Below are 12,412 nucleotides of genomic sequence, written 5' to 3' on the forward strand. Positions count from 1 at the left end.
CAATTAAACCTGGATTCGATCTATATTTTAGAAGTTGACACCGGTTTGGTCTTGGTTACGTCTGGTATTTGCCACCAACTGGCTCATGCTTTCACATATTTCGCATACTTGTTGGCCAGACCCTGGGCTTTTTCTGGTTTGGATCACGTTGAAATGTGGTACCAGAATGAAACAGTCAATTAAACCTGGTTTCGATCAATAGTTTTGAGGATAACACCAGTTAGGTCTGGGTTAGGTCTGGGTTGGGCCAGCATCTGGCTCATTCTTTCGCATTTTTCGCATACTTGTTGACCTGATCCTGAGCTTTTTCTAGTTTGGATCACGTAGTAATGTGGTACCAGAATGAAACAGTTAATTAAACCTGGATTCGATCAATATTTTAGAGGGTAATACCGGTTAGGACTGGGTTATGTCTGGTATTTGCCACCACCTGGCTCATGCTTTCGCATTTATCGCATGCTTGTTGACCTGATCCTGAGCTTTTTCTAGTTTGGATCACGTAGTAATGTGGTACCAGAATGAAACAGTTAATTAAACCTGGATTCGATCAATAGTTTGGAGGATGACACCGGTTAGGTCTGGGTTAGGTCTGGGATTTGCCCTCATCTAGCTCTTGCCTTCGCATTTTTCGCATACTCGTTGGCCAGATCCTGGGCTTTTTCTGGTTTGGGTCACGTTGAAATGAGGTACCAGAATAAAACAGTCAATTAAACCTGGATTCGATCTATATTTTAGAAGTTGACACCGGTTTGGTCTTGGTTACGTCTTGTATTTGCCACCATCTGGCTCATGCTTTCGCATATTTCGCATACTTGTTGGCCAGATCCAGGGCTTGTTCTGTTTTGGATCACGTAGTAATGTGGCACCACACTGAAACAGTTAATTAAACCTGGATTCGATCAATAGTTTGGAGGATGACACCGGTTAGGTCTGGGTTACGTCTGGTATTTGCCACCATCTGGCTCATGCTTTCGCATATTTCGCATACTTGTTGGCCAGATCCTGGGCTTTTTCTGGTTTGGATCACGTTGAAATGTGGTACCAGAATGAAACAGTTAATTAAACCTGGATTCGATCAATAGTTTGGAGGATGACACCGGTTAGGACTGGGTTAGGTCTGGGATTTGCCCTCATCTGGCTCTTGCCTCCGCATTTTTCGCATACTTGTTGGCCAGATCCTGGGCTTTTTCTGGTTTGGATCACGTTGAAATGTGGTACAAGAATGAAACAGTTAAATAAACCTGGATTCGATCATTATTTTAGAGGATAGCACCGGTTTGGTCAGGGTTACGTCTGGTATTTGCCTTAATCTGGCTCCTGCCTTCGCATTTTTCGCATACTTGTTGACCTGATCCTGAGCTTTTTCTGCTTTGGATCACGTTCAAATGTGGTGCCAGAATGATACAGTCAATTAAACCTGGATTCGATCAATATTTCAGAGGGTAATACCGGTTAGGACTGGGTTATGTCTGGTACTTGCCATCATCTGGCTCATGCTTCGCATTTTTCGCATACTTGTTGGCCAGGTCCTGGGTTATTTCTGGTCTGGTTAAAGTAGTAATGCGGTACCACAATGAAGCAGTCAATTAAACCTGGATTCGATTAATAGTTTAGAGGATAACACCAGTGAGGTCTGGGTTAGGTCTGGGTTGTGCGCGCATCTGGCACATGCTTTCGTATTTTCGCATACTTGTTGGCCAGATCCTGGACTTTTTCTGGTCTGGATCACGTAGTAATGTGGCACCACACTGAAACAGTCAATTAATCCTGGCCACGATCAATGTTTTCGAGGACAACAACGGTTAGGTCTGCGTTATGTCTGGAACTTGCCATCACCTGGCTCATGCTTTCGCATTTTTCGCATTCTTGTTGACCTGATCCTGAGCGTTTTCTGGTTTGGATCACGTTGAATTGTGGTACCGGAATGAATCAGTCAATTAAACCTGGTTTCGATCAATATTTCAGAGAATAACTCCGGTTAGGTCTGGGTTACGCCTGGTATTTGCCATAATCTGGCTCATGCTTTCGCATTTTTAGCATACTTGTTGGCCAGATCCTCGGTTCATTCTGGTCTGGTAAACGTAGTAATGCGGTACCACAATGAAGCACTCAATTAAACCTGGTGTCGATCAATATTTTAGAGGATAACACCGGTTAGGTCAGGGTTAGGTCTATCATTTGCCCGCATCTGGCTCATACTTCCGCATTTTTCGCATACTTGTTGGCCAGATCGTTGGTTTTTTTTGGTTTGGATGACGTAGTAATGTGGTACCAGACTAAAATAGTAAATTAAACCTGGATCCGATTAATACTTTAGAGGATAACACCAGTTAGGTCTGGGTTAGGTCTGGGTTGTGCCAGCATCTGGCACATGCTTTCGTATTTTCGCATACTTGTAGGCCAGATCCTGGGCTTTTTCTGGTTTGGATCACGTAGTAATGTGGCACCACACTGAAACAGTCAACTAAACCTGGCCACGATCAATATTTTAGAGGATAACACCGGTTAGGTCTGGGTTAGGTCTGAGATTTGCCCTCATCTGGCTCCTGCCATCGCATTCTTCGAATACTTGTTGGCCAGATCCTGGGCTTTTTCTGGTTTGGATCACGTAGTAATGTGATAACGCCGGTTAGGTCTAGGTTACGTCTGGTATTTGCCATCATCTGCACATTCTTTCGCTTTTTTCGCATACTTTTTGACCAGGTCCTGGGCTTTATCTGATTTCGATCACGTAGTAATGCGATACCGCACTGAAGGAGCCAATTAAACCTGGTTTCGATCAATAGTTTAGAGGATAACACCAGTTAGGTCTGGGTTAGGTCTGGGTTGTGCCAGCATCTGGCTCATGCTTTCGCATTTTTCGCATACTTGTTGACCTGATCCTGACCTTTTTCTGGTTTGGATCATGTTGAAATGTGGTAGCAGAATGAAACAGTTAATTAAACCTGGATTCGATCATTATTTTAGAGGATAACACCGGTTTGGTCAGGGTTACGTCTGGTATTTGCCACCATCTGGCTCATGCTTTCGAATTTCGCATACTTGTTGGCCTGATTCTGGGCCTCTGCTGGTTTGGATCACGTAGTAATGTCGTACCGGAATATAACAGTCAATTATACCTCGATACGATCCAATATTTTAGAGGATAACTCCGGTTAGGTTTGTGTTAGGTCTGGTATTTGCAGTCATCTGGCTCATCCCTCAGGGGCTGCCAGCCTTTCAGCTGCAGTACGGGCTTAACGAACCCGGGGTACCCGAGTCATACACACACCGTAAGCCTCCTGTTGGTCGTCACAACGACCCATTCACAATTCCCTATTGGTTTTGTGAATGGTACGTGACGGCAGGAGGAACGGGGGTCTTGGCTTAACCGCCTGGGCCACGAGTATGGCGACTCTATAAAATCGCCCTCCAATCCTAAGCTATGGTGCGCGGCGATGGGATGCATGGTTGGGGGAGAAGGCCCAATCCCAAGCGACCACCTCCGGGGAACCTGCCGAACCCCCGGAGTATTAGGCTTACCCGGGTAAGGCGGCTCTGCCCGGGTGGACCTTTATTTCCGACCATCTCGTGGGACTATTATGGACACAGAAAATAAAATGGGGATGGGGCGGGTTTTGTCGGTTGGGGAGGACGGAGACGGGGTTGGGGTTAGGGTGGCGGCGCTCGCGCCCCACTCAGCGCCAGGTCCGGCTTCGTGGAGGGTGGAGGAGGACGACGAGACGGCGTCGGTCTCGTCCTTCTCCTCCAGCACGAGCCACATAGGCTCTAAGAGGAAGAGGACGGGGCAGGCCGTCGTCGAGGTGGGCGGGGCGATGAGCCCGTCGGTGAGGCTGAGTTGCCTCAGGGACGAGGTGACCGAGGAGATATCGGAGAGGATCTCCTCGTCCCTGAGGCGGGTGGAGAAAGTCGCCGCTGCCTGCGCCTTTAAGGGGCAGAAAAGCGGTGGCGCGGAGGCCCTGAAGGCCGCGGCGGAGGAAATGAGGGAGGCGGCGCGGGAGCTCAGAGGGCGGAACGCCCGTCTGCAGCTCCTGTTGGAGGAGGAGCGACAGGGGAGGAGGAGGGCAGAGGCGCTGTGGAACAGCGCGGCCCTCGCTCCCATCCTCCCTCCACCTCCACCGCCGCGTCCCTCGGCGGAGGTAAATAAACGGGGTGCGGCGGCAGTGGTGCGGGGCACCGCGGGCCCCTCCACCCGCACTCCGCCCGTGAAGAAGTCCCCGTCCTCCTCAGAAGACGATCTTCTGAGGAGGATTGGGGACATGATTGATGGCAAGCTGGCCGCCTTCCGGGAGGAGCTCCTCGCCGGAAGAGCGGTCAGCAGGAAGGCGGTGCCTCCCCGACCTGTTCCGGTACAGTCGGGGAAGGCAAAGAAGGGCGGAGTGAAGGCTCCGCCCAGCGTTGCGGCACCAGGGCCCCGGGTCGCGACCCCCAAGAGGGGTGGTGTACCCGTGGTCGCGGTGGTCGCGTCCTCCACAGCACCCTCCCAAGGGGGGGTGGCGTGGAGTGAGGTGGTGGGGCGGAAGGCGAAGCGGGCGGCGAGGAAGGCCTCGCAACCGCAGCCTCCGCCTCCGCCGCCGGCGGCCAAGGTAAAGGCCGCGAAGGTCGGGAAGGCACGACCAGGTCGTCCCCCAAAAACGGCAGCGGTGACGCTGACCGTTGCGCAGGGGGGCGACCTGACCCTCGCGGAGGCGATGCGGCTCGCCAGGGAGAATATCTCCCTGGAAGAGCTGGGCGTCGCCTCCGTGAGGGCGAAGAGGGCCGTGACCGGGGGTCTCTTGCTGGAGATCCCTGGTGCAGAAGGCGGCGCGAAGGCGGATCGTCTCGCCCAGAGGCTTCGGGAGCAGCTGGGCGAGCGAGGTGTCCGGGTCGCCCGGCCCACGAAGCGCACGGAGATGCGCATTTGTGGGCTGGACGACTCGGTCAGCGCACAGGATGTGTCCCGTGCCCTTGCGAGGGCGGGGGACTGTCCTGTGGAGGACCTGCGGATCGGAGAGATCCGCAGGTCGCCCTCCGGCCTCGGGTCGGTGTGGGCCCGGTGCCCCCTCTCCGCCGCCCGTAAGGTGGCGGAATCCGGGAGGGTGTTGGTGGGGTGGGTTTCGGCGCGAGTGGAAATCCTCGCGCCGCGCCCGCTCCAGTGTCACCGCTGCCTCGAATTGGGGCACGTGAGGCAGTGGTGCACCTCGCCGGTGGACCGCAGCGGTCAGTGTTACCGCTGCGGTGCCAAAGAGCACCGTGCGAGCCAGTGCTCGGCGGCCCCTCACTGCCCGCTGTGTGCGGACATGGGGAAGCCAGCCGATCACAGGGTGGGGAGCAAGAAGTGCTCCCCCCCCTCCCGGAAGGAGAGGAAGAGGCGGGCTGCACCGGCTCCGGTGCCGAGGGCGGTGGCATCGTCCTCCATGGAGGTGGACGGTGCTACGGGGACGGACGGCCGGGAGGAGGCTGGCGCGGCCATTAATTAATGCCGCCCCGCCTCCTCCTCCAGGCCAACCTCAACCACTGCCGCGCGGCACAGGACTTGATGTCCCAAGTCCTCGCGGAGTGGGGGGTTGGCCTGGCGGTCGCCGCCGAGCCGTACCGCGTCCCTGATCACCCTCATTGGGTGGGCGACGCGGACGGCTTGGTGGCGACGGTATGGGGCGGGGGCGACGGGTCCCCACCGTTCTCCTTGTTGGAGCGCGGTCGGGGATTCGTCGCCGTGGACTGGGGGGGAGTCGCTGTGGTGGGGTGCTACATTTCGCCCCGTAGCGGTCACGCTGCGTTCGAGCTGTACTTGGCCGAGGTCGCGGCATGTGTGCAGCGCTGCGCGGCCCGGCCGGTGCTGGTCCTGGGGGATTTTAATGCCAAGTCGGTGGCTTGGGGATCCCCCAGGACCTCCGTTCGCGGCGGGATCCTGGGCGATTGGGCGGCGGGGCTCGACCTCCGGGTATTGAACCGGGGGTCGGAGAACACATGCGTGCGGCGATATGGGGGGTCCATCGTGGATGTTGGATTCGCGACCCCCAACGCCGTGCGCATGGTGTCGGGTTGGTACGTGGTCGCGGGGGCAGAGACACTCTCCGATCACCGGTACATCCGGATGGAGGTCTCTGCCGCCGCGAGTGCATCCCGACACGGCCGCCTGCGTGGCACCCCACCACGCCGCTGGGCGCTTCGGCGCCTGGACAAGGACGCCCTGATGGCAGCTGCCCTCGCTGCAACTTGGCCGCAGGGAGCGTATAGCCGAGCATAGAGGGGGAGGTCGCCCGGCTCGGAGCATTGGTCGCGGGTATTTGCGACGCGGCGATGCCTCGGGTCGGGCGGGCTTCTCCTCGCCGGGCGGTGTACTGGTGGTCGGACGCGATCGCGGAGTTGCGAGTCGCGACTGTCCGCGCCCGACGCCAGTACACCCGCGCGCGCCGTCGTCAACGTACAGGCGACGGCGTGGCGCGAGCGAGGGCAGCTGATGACCTGTATGGAGCATACCGCGTGGCGCGGGTTGCTCTGCAGGTCGCCATCAAACGGGCCAAGACCCAGGCATGGAAGGAGCTCCTCCAGACCCTTGATGACGATCCATGGGGGCGCCCATATAAGGTGGTGCTGAATAAGCTCCGCCCGTGGGCGCCCCCCGTCACCGAGGGTCTTGACCCCCGGCTGCTGGAGGACGTGGTCAATACACTCTTCCCAATTGGGGAGAGGGGACCGCGTCCTCCGGCGACGGCGGCTGTCCCAGTGGAGTGGACGGCCGAGCTGGGGGTCACGCAGGAGGAGCTGGCAGCGGCCATCAGACGGCTCGGGGTTCGTAACACGGCCCCGGGTCCGGATGGTGTGCCCGGCCGGGTTTGGGTCTTGACCCAGGGCGTCCTTGGGGCCGACCTCAGGCGGTTGTTCGACCGCTGCCTGAGGGACGGGCGATTCCCCCCCAGTTGGAAGGTGGCGAGGATGGTCCTCCTCCGGAAGGAGGGTCGGCCCGCGGAGTCTCCCTCCGCATACCGGCCCATTTGTCTCCTGGACGAGGTGGGCAAGCTCTTCGAGCGTGTGATTGCTGCCCGCCTCGTCGAGCACCTGTCGCGGGGTGATCCCGGTCTGGCCGACTGCCAGTTCGGTTTCCGGGGGGGCCGATCGACTATCGACGCGATAGGTCGTGTGAGGGCCCTCTCGGAGGCGGCCGTCTCCCGGGGTGGGGTGGCATTGGCAATATCCTTGGATATTGCCAATGCCTTTAACACCCTCCCCTGGGAAGAGATAAGGAGGGGACTCGAATATCATCGAGTCCCCCCTTGTCTCAGGGCGGTCGTCGGGGATTATCTCCGCGGCAGGTGGATCGAGTATCCGGGGCGGGATGGTGATATGCGGAGGGAGGTGTACTGCGGTGTTCCGCAGGGGTCGGTCCTCGGGCCACTCCTGTGGAACATCGCGTACGACTCGGTGTTGCGGGCCGGCCTCCCCGACGGCGTCAGCACGGTGTGTTATGCGGATGACACACTGGTGCTGGCCGTCGGGGCGCACTGGGGGAGGGCCATGCGTCGCGCGGAGGAGGGGTCGCAACGCGTCGTCGACCGGATCAGGGGGATGGGGATGACGGTGGCGGTCCATAAGACCGAGGTGATTGCGTTTCATTCACCTCGGCAGGATCCGCCACCCCCTCTGATTCGGGTGGGTGGGGCTGACATCGAGGTGAAGCCCCAGATCAGGTATCTAGGGCTGATCCTCGATAGCCACTGGCGTTTCGAGAAGCATTTCCGCTGCCTGGTCCCACGGTTGGAAAGGATGGTTGCGGCTCTGGGCCGGATCCTGCCCAACCTGGGGGGCCCGGCGGGCCGAGTTCGTCGCCTCTATGTGGCAATGGTCCAGTCGGTGGCCCTATACGGGGCCCCCGTCTGGGCGGACGACCTGGCTGCCTCTCGGCGCAGCATGACTATGCTGCGTCGGGTGCAGAGGCGCATGGCGCTCAGGGTCGTCCGCGGGTATCGGACCATGTCACATGAGGCGGCGACGGTTCTAGCGGGGATGCCGCCCATGGACCTGCTCGCGCGGTCGCACGCGGTGATGTACCGGCACCGCGTCGACCGTCGCGCGGGTGTGGGGGCGGTCCCGGGCGGGCAGGAACCTGCTTGGGGCGATTTGAAGCGCCAGGCCCGGCAGTCCGTGTTGCTCGCGTGGCAGGAGCGGCTGGCTCTGCCAACCGCGGGGCACCGGACTGTCGGGGCTGTTCGGCCACTCCTGAAGGAGTGGCTGGACAGAGGCCATGGCAGCCTCACCTACCGGATGGCACAGGTATTTTCCGGGCATGGCAGCTTCGGAAGATACCTGTGCCGGATAGGGAAGGAGCCGACGGCGCGCTGCTGCCACTGCGACGCTGAGCAGGACACGGCGGATCATACCCTGGAGGTATGCCCCGCGTGGGAGGGGGAGCGCCGTGTCCTGGTCGGCGTCGTCGGGCGGGATGTCTCGCTGCCGGGCGTGGTGCGCGCCATGCTCGGCAGCGAGGAGAAGTGGAGGGCCGTGGCCTCCTTCTGCGAGAACGTAATGTTGCAGAAGGAGGCCGCGGGGAGGGAGCGCGAGCTTCAGCGGCGTGCTGAAGCGCGCGCTCGTGCGGTGGCCCGAGGTCGTCGCCCGGTCGCGAGGCGTCGCGGGCGGCCGCCTCGGCGTGGCGGATGACCTAGGCTGGGAGGGGGGTCCTGAGGGGACCCTCCTCCCGCCAGGCGGCGCCGGGTCGGACCGGTTGGGGGTAGGAGTGCCTTCCCCTACCGGTCCGACGCAAGGGGAGGCACCCTCGGCGGTCTGGTGCGGCCATGAACGCCCGGCCGCCGAGGGATGGAAACGGGGTCGCGGGCGGTTGCGAGTTGGGGCTCGCAGCCGCCACTCAACGCGGCCCCGGGACGGATAGCGGCGGGATGGAGTGGCCCCGTCCCGCCGCTATGAGGCAGTTTGTCTACTGGGGGGACCGATTGTCCCCCCGGGGGATGGGCGCGAAAGCGCGGGCACGGGGAGGATACCGGAAGAATGCTTCGAGCGATTCCCGGTATCCTCCCAAAGCGTGCCGAAGGGTCACCGTGGGGTTTTTAGTGGGTAGGTCCCGCGCCTGTCGTTGTACGGGCGTGGGGAATCCCACACACCCCTCCCACCTCTCCCCAAGGAGGTGGGAGGGAGTCTTTCGAAGATTTTCCCCACGACAAAAAAAAAAAAAAAAAAAAAAAAAAAAAAAAAAAAAAAAAAAAAAAAGTCATCTGGCTCATGCCTTCGCATTTTTCGCATACTTGTTGGCCAGATCCTGGGCTTTTTCTGGTTTGGATCACGTAGTAATGTGGCACCACACTGAAGCAGTCAGTTAAACCTGGTTTCGATCAATATTTTAGAGGATAACAACGGTTAGGTCTGTGTTACGTCTGGTATTTGCCACCATCTGGTTCATGCTTTCGCATTTCTCGTATAATTGTTTACCTGATCCTGAGCTTTTTCTGGTTTGGATCATGTTGAAATGTGGTATCAGAATGAAACAGTTAATTATACCTGGATTCGATCAATAGTTTGGAGGATGACACCGGTTAGGTCTGGGTTAGGTCTGGGATTTGCCCTCATCTGGCTCTTGCCTCCGCATTTTTTGCATACTTGTTGGCCAGATCCTGGGCTTTTTCTGGTTTGGATCACGTTGAAATGTGGTACCAGAGTGAAACAGTCAATTAAACCTGGATTCGATCAATATTTTAGGTGATAACACCGGTTAGGTCTAGGTTACGTCTGGTATTTGCCATCATCTGCACATTCTTTCGCTTTTTTCGCATACTTTTTGACCAGGTCCTGGGCTTTATCTGATTTCGATCACGTAGTAATGCGATACCGCACTGAAGGAGCCAATTAAACCTGGTTTCGATCAATAGTTTAGAGGATAACACCAGTTAGGTCTGTGTTACGTCTGGTATTTGCCACCATCTGGTTCATGCTTTCGCATTTCTCGTATAATTGTTTACCTGATCCTGAGCTTTTTCTGGTTTGGATCATGTTGAAATGTGGTATCAGAATGAAACAGTTAATTATACCTGGATTCGATCATTATTTTAGAGGATAGCACCGGTTTGGTCAGGGTTACGTCTGGTATTTGCCTTAATCTGGCTCCTGCCTTCGCAGTTTTCGCATACTTGTTGACCTGATCCTGAGCTTTTTCTGCTTTGGATCACGTTCAAATGTGGTGCCAGAATGATACAGTCAATTAAACCTGGATTCGATCAATATTTTAGGTGATAACACCGGTTAGGACTGGGTTAGGTCTGGTATTTGCCATCATCTGGCTCATTCTTTCGCATTTTTCGCATACTTGTTGACCTGATCCTGAGCTTTTTCTGGTTTGGATCACGTTGAAACGTGGTACCAGAGTGAAACAGTCAATTAAACCTGGATTCGATCAATATTTTAGAGGGTAATACCGGTTAGGACTGGGTTATGTCTGGTACTTGCCTTAATCTGGCTCATGCTTTCGCATTTTTAGCATACTTGTTGGCCAGATCCTCGGTTCTTTCTGGTCTGGTAAACGTAGTAATGCGGTACCACAATGAAGCACTCAATTAAACCTGGTGTCGATCAATCTTTTAGAGGATAACACCGGTTAGGTCAGGGTTAGGTCTATCATTTGCCCGCATCTGGCTCATACTTCCGCATTTTTCGCATACTTGTTGGCCAGATCGTTGGTGTTTTTTGGTTTGGATGACGTAGTAATGTGGTACCACACTAAAATAGTAAATTAAACCTGGATCCGATTAATAGTTTAGAGGATAACACCAGTTAGGTCTGGGTTAGGTCTGGGTTGTGCCAGCATCTGGCACATGCTTTCGCATTTTTCGCATACTTGTAGGCCAGATCCTGGGCTTTTTCTGGTTTGGATCACGTAGTAATGTGGCACCACACTGAAACAGTCAACTAAACCTGGCCACGATCAATATTTTAGAGGATAACACAGGTTAGGTCTGGGTTAGGTCTGAGATTTGCCCTCATATGGCTCCTGCCATCGCATTCTTCGCATACTTGTTGGCCAGATCCTGGGCTTTTTCTGGTTTGGATCACGTAGTAATGTGATAACGCCGGTTAGGTCTAGGTTACGTCTGGTATTTGCCATCATCTGCACATTCTTTCGCTTTTTTCGCATACTTTTTGACCAGATCCTGGGCTTTATCTGATTTCGATCACGTAGTAATGCGATACCGCACTGAACGAGCCAATTAAACCTGGTTTCGATCAATAGTTTAGAGGATAACACCAGTTAGGTCTGGGTTAGGTCTAGGTTGTGCCAGCATCTGGCTCATGCTTTCGCATTTTTCGCATACTTGTTGACCTGATCCTGAGCTCTTTCCAGTTTGGATCACGTAGTAATGTGGTACCAGAATGAAACAGTCAATTAAACCTGGATTCGATCATTATTTTAGAGGATAACACCGGTTTGGTCAGGGTTACGTCTGGTATTTGCCATCATCTGGCTCATGTTGTCGCATTTTTCGCATACTTGTTGGCCAGATCCTGGGCTTTTTCTGGTTTGTATCACGTTGAAATGAGGTACCAGAATAAAACAGTCAATTAAACCTGGATTCGATCATTATTTTAGAGGATAACAACGGTTAGGTCTGTGTTACGTCTGGTATTTGCCACCATCTGGTTCATGCTTTCGCATTTCTCGTATACTTGTTTACCTGATCCTGAGCTTTGTCTGGTTTGGATCATGTTGAAATGTGGTACCAGAATGAAACAGTTAATTAAACCTGGATTCGATCAATAGTTTGGAGGATGACACCGGTTAGGTCTGGGTTAGGTCTGGGATTTGCCCTCATCTGGCTCTTGCCTCCGCATTTTTTGCATACTTGTTGGCCAGATCCTGGGCTTTTTCTGGTTTGGATCACGTTGAAATGTGGTACCAGAGTGAAACAGTCAATTAAACCTGGATTCGATCAATATTTTAGGTGATAACACCGGTTAGGTCTAGGTTACGTCTGGTATTTGCCATCATCTGCACATTCTTTCGCTTTTTTCGCATACTTTTTGACCAGGTCCTGGGCTTTATCTGATTTCGATCACGTAGTAATGCGATACCGCACTGAAGGAGCCAATTAAACCTGGTTTCGATCAATAGTTTAGAGGATAACACCAGTTAGGTCTGTGTTACGTCTGGTATTTGCCACCATCTGGTTCATGCTTTCGCATTTCTCGTATAATTGTTTACCTGATCCTGAGCTTTTTCTGGTTTGGATCATGTTGAAATGTGGTATCAGAATGAAACAGTTAATTATACCTGGATTCGATCATTATTTTAGAGGATAGCACCGGTTTGGTCAGGGTTACGTCTGGTATTTGCCTTAATCTGGCTCCTGCCTTCGCAGTTTTCGCATACTTGTTGACCTGATCCTGAGCTTTTGCTGCTTTGGATCACGTTCAAATGTGGTGCCAGAATGAT

The sequence above is a fragment of the Colletes latitarsis genome, chromosome 8, assembly GCF_051014445.1.
Source record: "Colletes latitarsis isolate SP2378_abdomen chromosome 8, iyColLati1, whole genome shotgun sequence".
NCBI lineage: Eukaryota > Metazoa > Arthropoda > Insecta > Hymenoptera > Colletidae > Colletes > Colletes latitarsis.